The following is a 13904-nucleotide window of genomic DNA, read 5'->3' as shown; positions in this document are numbered from 1 at the left end:
GATTCCTTCTGAAGACAGACTGGGTGGGGTAGACACCACCTGGGAGGTGAGAAGAAATTGATCAGACACAGAAGGTGATCAGGTATCAAGGTGGGGGCTTTAGCTGACTTAGCAGGATTTCATTAAAACTGGGTGACACAAAGATAGGCATAGAAGTACAAAGGTCAAGGCCCCATGGGGAAGAAAGTTCAGAGAAGCTTAACTAGAGGAAGCTTTGTCTCTAGAAAGAAGGAAGAGGAACTCTTGTAGAAGGGAAAAAGGGGAAGTTGGTCCCCTCTTCATAGACAGAGACCTCTGCAAATGGATCCCAGAGAATCTGTTCTTGAAAAACAGTCTAGACTTCCAAGGGCTGCTTGAGCGTTTTGGTTTTTACTTTAACCAACAGCGTTGAAAATGAAGCAATATACTTAAAGAACAAGATAAAATAAATAAGAACAGAGTAAAGTTCCTAAGAAGAAAGAAATGATGTTTGGCTTTTGTGAAATGAGATTTTCAGGTGTGGCCTTGGGGATGGACAAAATTTGGATAGGGAATTTCAGTCTTGTCAGAGGAAATAGTGTGAGAAAAAGCAGAGCCAGGAAAGCTTGCTGCATGTGAAAGAAGGATAAAGAAGTTTCTTTGGAACTCCAGATTGCCTAGGGCTGGAGGGGGAATGAGGAAACGGAAGTCAAAGTTGGGTTTGAAGGACCTGGTCTGTTCAATTTCCCATGAGGGGTAATCATGTACTTTTTAAAATTGGGGACCAACACAATTAATCAGATCTTCGATTTTAGGACATTTATCTAACATCCATGTGGGATTTGGATTAAGGCAGGAATAACTAGGGAGATTAAATCAAAGGAATTACTTCATAGCCCAGAGAAGATCACATGCTGGTTTGGGGATGTAGTGGTTCTTCTTAAGCATGGCTTTGCTTTCTGTGGTTTGAATTGCCTGGCATCAGTGACAGTTGGAAAATATTATATGGAAAATTTCAGAAGTTTTTAATTGCATGCTGTCTTGAAGAGCCTGGTTAAATCTCAAGCCATCTTGCTCAATTCCACCCTGCATGTGAGCACTCCTTTTCCCAGCCTATCCCCTGTGTGCAATGCTGGCCCCATTCATACTCACATAGCCATCTTGGGTATCAGGTCAATGGGTGGAGCATGGCAGTGCATGTGTTCAGGTGACCCTGACTTTACTTAATCATGGGCCCAAAGAGCAAGACTAGTGAATGCCAATGAGGTGGAAGGGCACAAAATGCTGAAAAAAGCGTGATATAGGTGTTATAGCACAGTTTCTCTCCAAAGAATGGTGAATGAATGAAGCAGATATGCTAATTACATAAAGGACAAAGGAAGCCCACAAAACACCATCCTTGGTTTCTGGAATCCACTAGAAGTGTTGGAAGATAGGTGGGCGGAGTAAGGGACTACCACACTGGAATGGAAGGGAAGGGATCATTTGGAACAAATGTCTTTCTGACAGGTTCACATTGACTCTTTGATGTCAGCAAGAAGCCTCAATCTTAGAGGAAGATGAAAACCATTCACCTCATATTGGGCCATGTTCTTGCCAATTTATATCTTTAGATATATCTTTTTATTCAAGTTGGTGTGAGTAGAAGTGAAAATGCACTAGTCACTTGTTCTATTTTTATAACCCTGTGCAGGGAAAAAGAAAAAAGAAGACTTCTATTCATGTGTCATACTCTGAGACTTATGGTCGTTTGCTAATTATAAGTTCTATTGTCTTGGTCTCAAAAGGAACTCAAGAGCTGAACCAAGTATAGTAAGGTCTCCCAGACCCCAATCATTACACAGCTGCAAAATTTGTAGCCAAAATGTCAGCTTGCCTTAGTATTTTTTTGTAGGCCAAAAGGCCGAGCAAAGAAAGTTGAACTGTTATAAAATTTTGCAAGATCTAACAATAGAGCTCAAGACTGCATGAGAAGCTCCATCTCTTCCTGAACCTCCCAGACTACTGCAGTGAGTTTTTTCCCATCTGTTGAACAGAAGATAATCTTACTTTCATCTACTCCTGCCTTTCTCATAAAGTCCTTCAAGCTCCATGGCTTCCAGATGTTTTCTTAGAGCCAAAAATAAAAGCTACTTTGGCTGTTTTGTGCACAGTTGAGTTGGCTAGCTTTCCATCACAGATGAGTTGCCTTCATCCCCATTTTCTCTCGGACCTTAGGGTCTACCTGCCTCTACCTCTTTAAAGTGATGTCCTTGACCTTACAATCAGCCATAATATTAGTGCAATCTGGGAATGGTCCTCCTTGTGGGCAATGTGGACACTCCCTACTCTTTCTAAATGCTTCCCAAGTGATATGAAGTAAGCAACTGAAAGTGTCAAAATTGCCATTTTTTTTGTAAAAATAAATACAAAGAAAATGCAAAGCAAAAGAACTGATGCAAAAATTTTGGTGTTGGGGATTATGAATAGATTTTTGAATATTTTTTCATATCCTTAGTGAACAACCCCACTTATAGAAGTTTATAAAGCTATTATTAAAAATATTTTTTCTAACCAGAGAGGCCTTACTTTGTTACTTTGGAGTATTCTTTCTGAAAGATGTATTTCTTAACATGTCAGTGGGTTGTATACACCAAAGAAGCAGTGATTCTCAAAATTTGGATCTCAAAATACTTTAGGAGACGGAATTATGAATGTTTGGTTTTGCAAACGAGGGTCATTGCCAAAAGCAACTAATCTTTGCTATCAACATTTCTAAGAAAAAGAAATGTGATGCAACATGATCCTGGTACAAAGGACCTAGTCTTAGGGTTAAAAAGGACCCCCACCCACAACAAAGGCCTCATGGTGCATTTGCATCAACACTTAGGTATGGTGCATTCCTGTGTGTATATGTCATCTCAAATATAATAAAGGCCTACATAATGACAGTACATTTCACAGAATTATGTTGAGACATGCATTTGACAGTAGAACAAGAAGAGAAGCTGGCATACTGAAAAATGCCCTCCTGCTCTCCCATCACTGTCAGTGTGAAATTATCCAGTTTTACATGAGCATGTTGAGGAAAATGGTTAGAGTACTGTTGATGCTAGTACACTCCATTTGGAATGTTCCTGAGAAGTTGCAAGATAGCAAGGAAAATAAGCTATCCTGCTAGATTGTTTTGGCCGCAGCACCTGCATTAAGAAGCTGGGCCAGCAAGTTAGGCCCAGCAGTCTTGACCCCAGACAACTCACTCAGAAGTCAGCAGCTTGTCTGATCTGTCCTAAGGTTTGGTATAAGAACAGTACTTGCAGCCAGTATCTTCCTTAATTGCGTTTTTATGCCCTGTCATTTTTTTTTTCTCCAGAAGAAATGTATTTTAGGCACTAAATCTCATGATAAAACCTCTTTAATGTGACTCTGATTCTGTGATTTGAAATATGGACAAGCGGGTCATTGAATCGAAGAAAATGTTCACACTGGTAGGTTGCCTTTTAAAATAAAACGAAGTCACATTAGTAATATCGTCTGTCTACAGTGTCGTAGGTACTGTGTGGGCGTCATTGGTCCTGAATGTGATTAGTATATCCACTTCATTCCTTCGCCGTTCTTTGAAGAGGAGTCATTCTACACTGTTAGCATGGCTATGACATCACCAGGCAATAGGGATCCTTAGCTCCATGACCATCTTACTGGGAGCACAGTCCTATACTGGTCCAGAACACAGAAAATTGACTGAGTGTATGTTCTCAGTGTTCCCGAGGATGGGACAGGACTAGTGCAATCCCAGCACACATGGAGGACTTTATTCACTGCTTATATAACTGAAGTCTTGCTTTTATGCCACTTAAAGAGGAAGTTCAGATATCTGTCATTTGCAAAGGTCATTGGTGATCTCTGAAAGACAGCTCCTTTGCTCCTATCTGCTTTAATCATAGAGATCTCTGTCCTCTGAACACTCCTTCTATTTTTCTGCCTTTCAGCCTAGCACTAGGCTATCTCCTCAGCCTCCTACATCCTTCCCCCCATCCCCTGCATTTACATTTCAAGGCTCTGGACTTGACTCTTCTGAGAAGCTTCCCTAGATCAGACAAGCTTATGAAAAAGGCAATCCTTCAGGGCTTTAAAAAATATTTACTGAGGTCTTACTGTATTCCAGATAAGATGCAGGGTGGTTAAGAGTAATAATAATAATAGATTCCTATTTCTTGTAAACTTGCTGTATGTCAGGTACTCTACTCAGCTCTATGTGTACAGGATTCCATTTGCTTTTTGCAAATACTCAGTGAGCTAGAGAGCAAAAAGATGGGTAGCTGCCAAGGGCTAGTGGGGAGGGAGCAATGGATGAGGGGAACACAGGATATTCTTAGGACCAGGAAACTACTATGTATGACACTGCAGTGATGGCTGTGTGGCATCCATTTGTCAACGTCCACACGGTGCACCAGTGTCAACCCCTAAACTATAGGTTTTAGTTAATAACAATGCATAGCCTTGGCTCAGTATTTATAACAAGGATACCACATTAATGGTAGGTGCTATTAATAAGGGAAACAACAAATTATTAAGTGTGGATGGAGGCTGGTGAAGACAGAGTACATGGAAATTCTCTGTGGTTTCTGCTCAACTTTTACTACAAGCCCAAAACGCCTGTAAAAAATGTTGCTTTTGGGACTGCAAATTGGTGCAGCCACTTTGGAAAGCAGTATGGAGGTTCCTCAGAAAACTTGGAATGGAACCACCATTTGACCCAGCTATCCCACTCCTCAGTTTATTACCCAGAGGACTTAAAATCAGCATACTACAGGGACACAGCCACATCAATGTTTATAGCAGCTCAATTCACAATAGCTAAATTATGGAACCAAGCTAGATGCCCTTCAACAGATGATTGGATAAAGAAAATGTGGTACATATACACAATGGAATATTACTCAGCCTTAATGAAGGCAGAAATTATGGCATTTGCAGGTAAATGGATGGAACTAGAGAATATCATGCTAAGTGAAATAACCCAATTCCCAAAAAACAAAGGCCGAATGTTCTCTCTGATAAGCAGATGCTGATCCATAGTGGGGGTTGAGGGGAGGGAAGGGAAGAATGAAGTAACTTTGGATTGTGCAGAGGGGAGTGAGCGGAAGGATGGGGCTACGGGGATGGGAAAGATGATGGAATGAGACAGACATTATTACTCTATATAGGTGTATGATTACACTACTGGTGTGACTCTGCACTATGCACAGCCCTCTGGCATATTAATGTGTCATGATTTAATGTGTCATTAATGTATCGTGACAATGTGTCAAAATGTATTCTACTGTCATGTATAACTAATTAGAACAAACTTAAAAAATTAGGAAAAAATAATAACAAAGTCTATTAATTACAAGAGAACAGAATCGATCCTAAGCATCACTTAGATACATTGTGTGAATATTATTCCAGGAAATACCCATTTCAGTTTTAGATAGCCATGTAGGGATGTATATACATTCACACACACACACACACACACACACACACACACACACACGAGTGCACTAGATTTCAGTGTAAATACATGTGTGAACACGTATACAACATTTTAAAATATACGTACACATATATTTTTCTGGGGAGAAGTAAGTTTGAGAGCCACAATACCTATTTGCCTACTGATTAAAAAGCTGTCTAGAATTCTAGCAATGGTTGTAAACGTACCCAGTACAAGTAGAAACCGTCTTCCATCCCCCTTTAGTGGGTAAAACAGGGGACTGGCGCCGTGTGCTTATTTTCTAAAAAGTGTGTGTAGGATAGTTGTAGTACACTTCATGAAGGCCCTCCACAATGGAAAACAGTCAAATTAGCCACGAAGATGTAGATGACAGAATGCTTTTGGTCAGGACACTGTTTAGGGTTCCCAATTGGGTGTGGTAGTACTCTATTCCAGTTTAGATAACATTGGGAGTACCTTAATTGTTCTTTCTAGTGTAGCACAACTGAATTATGGCCTCAAAACAATATCAGGTCCCGTATGTAGGAAATTCTCGAAGAAACCCATGAATGTGGGAACCATGTTTACTTGGTTCCTACTATTGTCCCCAGCCTTGCCCAAGATAGGAACTCAATCAACACAAGTCTAGCTTTTGATTCACTCAAGTTCATAGTTGTTTGTTCTGTGTCATTTATAAAGGCAGGAGTGATCTGGAGATTTTGTTTTTGTGGTTGGTCAGTTTGTTCTTTTTTTTCCTTATTTTTACATCTCTCACATGCATTCATGTGCTGAGGAAACAGAGGTCTTAACTGGCTGGCCAGTCTGTACTGGTGCCAGGGCCCCTCTAGACTCAGGCTTGGAGGTGCATATCGGCCTCCTGTCTACTCTCCTGCTTCCCATATTCTGCCCCCCTGTTTTTCCTCAACCCCCACCTCCTACCCTTCTTTGCAGGTCACCATGGCAGATTTGACTCTATTTCGGCCACTTAAGAGTTTGTCTCTGCTTCTATAACTAAAACATTAACCCACTGATATCTGTCAACAGTTTGCTAAGCCCCTGAATCCTCAGAATTCTCCTTCAGCACACTCAGTTCTTCCCCTTGCTGCATGTCCCTGAAAGAGTGAAAGATAGATACTGCTGCGGCAAACACAGAAGGGGACCTCACCAAGTACCAGTGCCATAAATTCGGCAGAAAGAATCAAAGAATGAATCAATGAAGGAAAAGCAAAGCTACGCAATAGAAATTAATTTCCAGTGTGTTGCCCAATTATATTCAGATATATTTGTATTTTGAAGGCAGAATAAAACTAAACCCTTGCATACTGGATTTTTAAGTGAAATAATAAGCTGGAATTGAGCAATGCCAGAGTACTCTTAAATTTTGTACAAAATGAATCTAAATGTATTTATTTTGCACCTTGTTAATTATAGCACCCAACTGTCAATAGACTTAAAAATACAGACTCCTGGGCATGGCCTTAGGCCTTCTCAAGGGCAGTCTCTACAGATGGTGCTCAGAAGTCTATCCCTGTTTAAAAAAAAAAAAAATCTCTGGGAAATTTTGATGATTTTTCTTGGTTAGGGAACCAGTTGGACAAAATCTTAGTTGATGAAACCATCTCCTTTGTTCCTTTGGAAGAAGGGCCTGTTTGGTTTGGAAAGTTTATTTCTCCCATCTCCTCCTGAATGCCAGGCCCCTTTCCTTCCTCAGGGTCCCTTGTTGGAGAGGCTCTCAGATACCCATCTGGGGAGTGCAGCCACCTGTCCAACCCCCTCAGTTCACTCTGTGTGAGACTCCTGCCTCTCTCCCTCCTCTCCTACCTGGGCCTTTTTTCACCCTCCCAAAAGGTTCCTCTTCTCAAACTCTAGCATGGTGGGTCATGAGTAAAAAAATTGCCTTGAAGGTGAGGCCTATTGTAAGTGGGGGGTGCTCAGCCCTCTTGCTGTGGACATTTCACAATGACCTTGCCAAGAGTCCCCTCTCCCTTTCTGCCCTGAATTCTGTACTTGACTTTCAAACCACTCTTGGATGTCCTGTCACCTGCAGTTCTGGGCAGCCCGGAACTTGCCGGCTGCACACCCGGCCCCTGCCATAGATCTGTCCCCACCTGCTCCTTCTGTATCTGGAGAAGAAATGGCCCTTCTGCTGAGATGTCCACTTTTCTACCTGAACTCTCTCTCTCTCTCTCTCTCTCTCTCTCTCTCTCTCTCTCTCTCTCTCTCTCTCTCTCTTTCTCGTTTTTTTAAATATACTTCCTGATTTCTCACCCTGGCATTTCAAACATTAAATATTGAAATTTTTTCTTAAACATGAAAAACTGTTTCTTGACTTCATCTCCTCTTCTTTTACTCATCGGGAAAAAAAAAAATCGAGATTGCAAGGTGCGCCCGGCACTGAGGCCTGGAGGCCCTTGCTAATTTCCCTCTCTGCTCAGCTTCCCAGCGTGTCTGTTGCAACTCCACCCACCCTCGCCCCTGTCTTCTTGCTTCTACCTGTTAATGGCCCTGAAACATCAGCCTTGGCATTTATCAGTGAACCCTTCCTTTTACCCTAAGCCACTCTTCCTGGCTTTTCTACTCGAAAACCTCTTAGAATTTGAGTTGATTGTTCTTTCGTGGCATTGCCATTTGTGACATCTCAGAAGTCTGCATCTCCCCCTTCCTCCTGCTCTTTCCTGGGTTTGCCTCTGGATTTTTCTTTTGCTCGCCTGCATTCTAGCATGGTTATCCCTGACACCGAGTGTCCCACCTCTTCTGTAGATGCTCACATTTGTTTCTACTCTGCATCTCCTCTCTTGTCACTCTCTTAGCTGTTATGCAGGTAGGCCATCTTTATATTTTGATCTTTAAATAACCTCTCCAAGGCTCAATTTCTGTGTGTCACTAACTGCTCATCTCTCTGAGTGAGCGAGCCACCCCCACACCAGCCCAGCATCTCTAACACAAATCCACTTACTATCTTCCCCCAAATTCACAGGCATATGCCCCATGCACAGACACGTTTCTTTCCCTTTTAATCTCCAAGGAATTACTGTACTCCTAGTCCTATGGCCTTATAAAGTACATGAGTCATCTCCCGTTGTTCTGCATCCAGTCATTTGAGGAGTCTGGGGAATTGTTCTCTTCATGATGCTCTTTGGCACCTGTCCCTTACCTCCCACCCCTACCTGGTCTCTTGCTGTGTGCTATCTCCTGAGTGCCCTTGACCCCCCTTCTTCTTTCCTGATTCCCAGTATAATAGCTTCCCATGATCTCTCTACCTCAACACTCTGGGTTGTGGACTGAGTGTCACTCACCTGTTTGACAGGTCTTCAACTGGATCTGAGGTGTAAAACATTAGAACTTCAGGAGGAAATGGAAGCACAAAGTGGAGATGTAATTTCTTTCCAGTGGTGTCTCTCTGCGTGCACCACCTCCTGTACAGTCTTAGCAGTCCAGCTGCCTGGATCTGCTCTGCTCTGGCTTCCATACGTTTCTCTGATATTCCAAAGTCTGCATCCTCTTGTCTCCAAAACCCTTCTGCCAAAACCATGCTCGGCTCTGCTAGATCCAGCACCAATGATCTTCCTTTCCTGTCCTCTGCTCTCTATTCCCAGGACTGATGAGAGCAAAACTCTCTGTCTCTGTGTCTTGTCCCTTTGGAACTCTACTACAGGCCCTTTGTGTCTTCTGCAACCTCATGCTATCTGCAGTCAGTGCTTTGTGTGGCATTACTTTGAAATCTGGGGGTTTGTGTAGAAATTCAATTTCATTAAGTTTTATTACTGCTTAGAAATGCTCTTTCTTCATTACAGGTCAAATACACTTTCCATATCTGATTTGGCCTTTCTTCTTGAGCCTCTTGCCCTTTCCATCTTAGAGCATTATTCCCAGGTACATTTTCCTGAAAGTCATCTCTGAGGCTTCTACTCTGAGCTTCTCCAGAGCTCTGCCTTGACCTGGGATAAAGCACAAATTCCTGAAGACTGGCGTTCAAGGCTCTCCCAGGTCTGGCTTCAAGACTGCGTCCTCCAACTCAGTCCTGCTTTCCTCTCGCACACCGTCCTTATTCTTGGTGCTCAGGTCTTGTTCTCAGTATCTTTCTTCCTGGAAGCACTTCCCATATCACATTCCAGCTGACCTTCCACAAAGTATTTCCCTCCCCCTGTCTATCCTTGATGAGTCTGGGCCTTTCCCACAGCCCACAGCACTGGCTGCCAAGGTCACACTTTATGAATTAGCCAGTAGGTGCATAGATAGATATATACATCCATAACATATCCATATGTGCATGTATACAAAACTCTGTCATCACACTTATGATATGATTGCATTTTCCCCAAAAGATAACATGTACTTCTGAAAACAGGGATGATTCATACTTACACATCCCACAAAGATATTAATGAACGATGCCTTTATCCCAAGATGCTTTGCAGTGATTAAACATAGAACACCTTGGAAAACAAACAAATGTGACATGTCATTATTCCAACGCTCTTTCTGATCCTTATTCTACAGCCAGACCCTGTTCCCTGTACCTCTTTAAGGTTTTATTCTAAAGATGAGACATTTCACAAGAAGATACGAGTTGAAATTCAAAGGAATGTGTCTAAGAGAAACAGAATTCTGCAGTAGTAGAATTTTACATTGCTGGGACCCTCAACCATTCTGATGCTTCACTGTTAAAATGAACTCCCAGCCTCTCCAGAATGTGTTGGATTTTTGGAGAGCAGAATTCTAATTCACCTCATCAGCCTGCATTTGCAAAAGTTTATGTTCGTGTTGGTAATTAGGACAGGGTTTGGGGCCATCTTTGCTCATCAGAAAGACAGTTTGGGGTTTTATTCGGACAAAGAATGGACAGTTATACAGATAATAGGATCAGGGGGAAAATGCCATTCTTCATTTTAAACAGCAGTAGGAAACTGGAAAGGACATTAATTTCTCTAAAGGGCAGCCCTGCTGCATGTTGAACACAACCTTCTACATCTTTAATTAATTGCTATTCTAACTGTTTCATCCTGAGCTTCGATCTCACTCAAAACTTCATGTGGCCTCCTCAGCAAGGAGCCTGTTGAAGCTTGGTGTCTGGTCAGGAGCAGCCTCAGCTCTTCAGGACCTATACCCGACTCATGTGACTGTGAGCTTGGAGCCAACTTTCCCAGAAGGAAGGCAAGAATTCCAAGGCCTTTAAAGGGAAAAGTAGGGCAAAAAATAATTAGGCCCAATTACCTTTCCCTTTTAAATGTCCTGTGCTCTCCCTTCCTTTGTCTTCATGGTCTTGAATTGGTTTCTTTGTTCCGTATTTTGCGGACAACTTGTTGAGCGGGCTTGCTCTGTGTTTCTCCACATGTTATTTCATTTGTTCCAAAAGGGATTTATTACTGCAAGTCAGACCTTATCTTTTTAAAAAAAAATTATTTGCTGGATGCATTCCTAAGAGCATAAAAAATCATTTTTGTTTAATAGAAAGCACTAGATTAAGTATCCTCAAATTATTCAGATTGGGACCTACACACATGCACAGGTGTGCTCTGCTCCATCACTTTTAATGAAGCAGTTGTACCATTTTACAGCCCACCTGATGTGTGGACCTCACAGTTCACTCCCTGCCCACACCCATGCGTTTGTTTTGACTTTAGCCATTCCTATGCAGTTTCAGTTTTCATTTCCCTAATGCCTTTTGGGGAGAGGAGGGTTAAACATCTTTCTTGTGTTTTTTTCTGGACTCCTCACACTCGGGGCACCATTTCTGCATCACAGTGAGGCAGTCAGACATGGCCTGAGCTCTTCCTCTGCCTGCTGTGCAGACACTCCTTGGAAACACAAAGCCCAGACGCTGGCTTCCCATCTCTTCTTCAGCACAACCCTGCACAGCCTGCTGTCCAGGCCCTCAAACAGTGATTTCACATAGGTTTCTAGGATTTTTTTTAGGTTGGGATACAGATTACATTCTGTCCTGTTACACTGTCATGACTGTCACTGGAAATCAAGTCAGTTTTTTACTTATTTTTATTGGTGTGTCATAATTATACATGATAGTGGGGCTTGTTACAAGATGATTTGGTCCGTTTTGCTCCCCAGTACCTCCCCTCTCCCTTCCCTCTTCCCTCTTCCTGGTCCCTTTCCTTTCTTCTCCTCATCTCCATTAGATTTTCAAGAGATTCCCACCATGCCTCCCACTCCCTTGCTTTTCCTCTCTCATTTTCATGTATGAGAAAAACATACGACCTTGACTTTCTGAATTTGGCTTTTTTCACTTAACATAATCCCTTAAGTTTCATCTGTTTGCCACAAATAACATAATTTCATTTTTCCTTATGGCCAAATAAAACTACATGGTGTATCTATAATACATATTCTTTGTCCATTTACTCATTGACACACAGGTAGGCTGGTTCCACAGTTGGGCTATTGGGAATTGTGCCACTGTAAACACGAGTGTGCATGGATCACTGTTGTATGCACATTTTCATTTTTTAGGATAAATACTGATGAATGGTGTAGCTGAGTCATTTGGTAATTTCATGTTAGTTTTTGAGAAAAATTTTTCTAGGTTTTTGTTTGTTTGTTTGTTTGTTTAACCATCCTGGAAGGCTCAAGTCAGATTGTAAGGAAGGCAACTCTTCAGTTTATCACATCTGGGCTCCCTCTCTGTTGGTAACAGAAACCAAGAAAGAAAAGGGGAAAAAAATGCTCCTTACTGAATTTGGGGAATTCTGCTAAATAAGAATGTCAGTAAAGGACAGGGGACGAAGCAATCTGAATAGTGCCACTAAACTGCCCCACTTGGAATTTTATTTCAGAGAATGGAGGGGTTGCTAGTAAAAACAAACAAAAAAAATGGACCAAGACAGGAAGCCGTGTTAGCCTGTGCTGAACTTGGGAGCCCAGCCCAGTGTTAGTAGGCACACAGGAAGTCCGCACTCCCGCTCTCTGCCTTTGCCCCTTTAGTTGCACCTATGAACCCTCCCACTCCAGACTTCTCACATGAGTCATCCATTCCGCTTCTTTTCCTGCAAAGACTTCTAGACCCCACCTCCTCACTGCAGAATTGACATTCAGAAGGACCAATCCTCAACCTCTCTAGAGACCTGGTCTCTGGGTAGGAAGTGCAGAATTAGACTGCAAGTCACTGAGGTCAGATCTGTTGACCCCAGGAATGGACTCAAGTGATCACCAAATGGGAAGGACTTTTGAAACAAACATTTTCCAGAAACTACTCACATGAGAGTTCTGTGCCTAGTTCAATTTCTCTTTTAAATGCCTTATCAAAAGATTTCCCCCAGAAAGTGGTTTCTTGAAACATTTTGGTTTGTTTGTCGGCTTCTTTGGTTTCAGATAATACGTTAGCTTAGTCTTCTATCTATTGAATCCTGCCCAAGAACAATAAGCTTGCTTCCTGTGGTAACAAATATAGTTTGGGAAGCAACTGTAGGATAAGATAATTGCTGGAAGGTACGCCGCGGATGTGCTGCCATTTGGACTTGGTCTTAGGTTGGGGTCTGTTTTCTAGGCTTTATTGCTCATTGTCACCTGGAAATTGGTTTCCATCTCAAAGGGATTTGTAGCAGGAACTTCCTCTTTAAGCCATCACTCTTCTTTAAAGCCAAAATAAAACTTAATATGCTATAAGGCAACAGAAAGCCTCAACAGTAAAGTCGTTTCTCGATTGGAAAAGTATGGAAAATCTAAACTTCAATCTTCTTTCATGAGGCAGAGCAATTTAGGGGCCCCCTAAAGATTTTCTAGTCTCTCACCTTCATGATGAGAAATTGAATGGAGAAGGAATTATCTGGGCAGTTATGCGCCAGAAGTTCAAAAGGAAAGAACGGAGTGAGGGAGGAGGAAGGAGGAGAGTCTCGCTGGACCTTTCCAGCTTCAGCCGTTACACTTCTCCTCCTCTGGGGAAGCCTACGGGGGCCTTTAGGTTTTTTGTTTTTCCTACCCAAGCCTCTTCCTGTGTCATGGACAAGGCTTCTTCTTGTCTGCCGTACTCCTGTGGCCGGGCCACCCAGTCCCCATTTTCACATGTACAAATGAGCAACAGCCTCCTTTGCCATCTGAGCAGTGAAGACGTTCAGGACTCAGCTTCAAGACTCTCTGCTCTGTGACATCAGTGCCTTCCCCTCTGTACCTTGGAAAGGCCATTGCTTAGTGCTCCACCCCTGACCTGGCATCACTTATGTCCTGCCTGACTAGACGAGGTCTTTTTGAGGACAGACCAAGCCCTTTCATTCTAAGCTCAGTGGCCGTTGAATGAATGATAACTCAAATATTTGTTGCCTTGAAATAAGCTAAATTAGTAAGGCAAGTAGTTCTTAAGTTATTTGCTATAAAACTTAGGAGAGAAACTCATCTCACACTTAGCTTTTTCTTAGTCTGTTTTGTGCTGCTATAACAAAAATGCTGCAGATGGAACAAACTGGGCAGAACTGCTAACAGTTCTGGAGGCTGGGAAGTCCAATACTGGCCTGCAGCACCTGCTGAGGCCTTCTGCTATTTC

The 13904-nt window shown here is 42.3% G+C and overlaps 1 protein-coding gene across 1 annotated transcript in view; it reads left to right on the top strand.

Moving 5' to 3' along the window:
• Window positions 1–13904, top strand: part of CHRM3 (cholinergic receptor muscarinic 3) — a 415689-nt gene that overhangs the window by 208959 nt on the left and 192826 nt on the right. The window lies entirely within an intron of this gene.

The sequence above is a fragment of the Spermophilus citellus genome (genome assembly GCF_964194105.1).
Source record: "Spermophilus citellus genome assembly, chromosome: 6".
NCBI classification, from domain to species: domain Eukaryota; kingdom Metazoa; phylum Chordata; class Mammalia; order Rodentia; family Sciuridae; genus Spermophilus; species Spermophilus citellus.
Note: the sequence above shows the minus strand (reverse complement) of the source record. Positions and strands in the feature narration are given on the sequence as shown.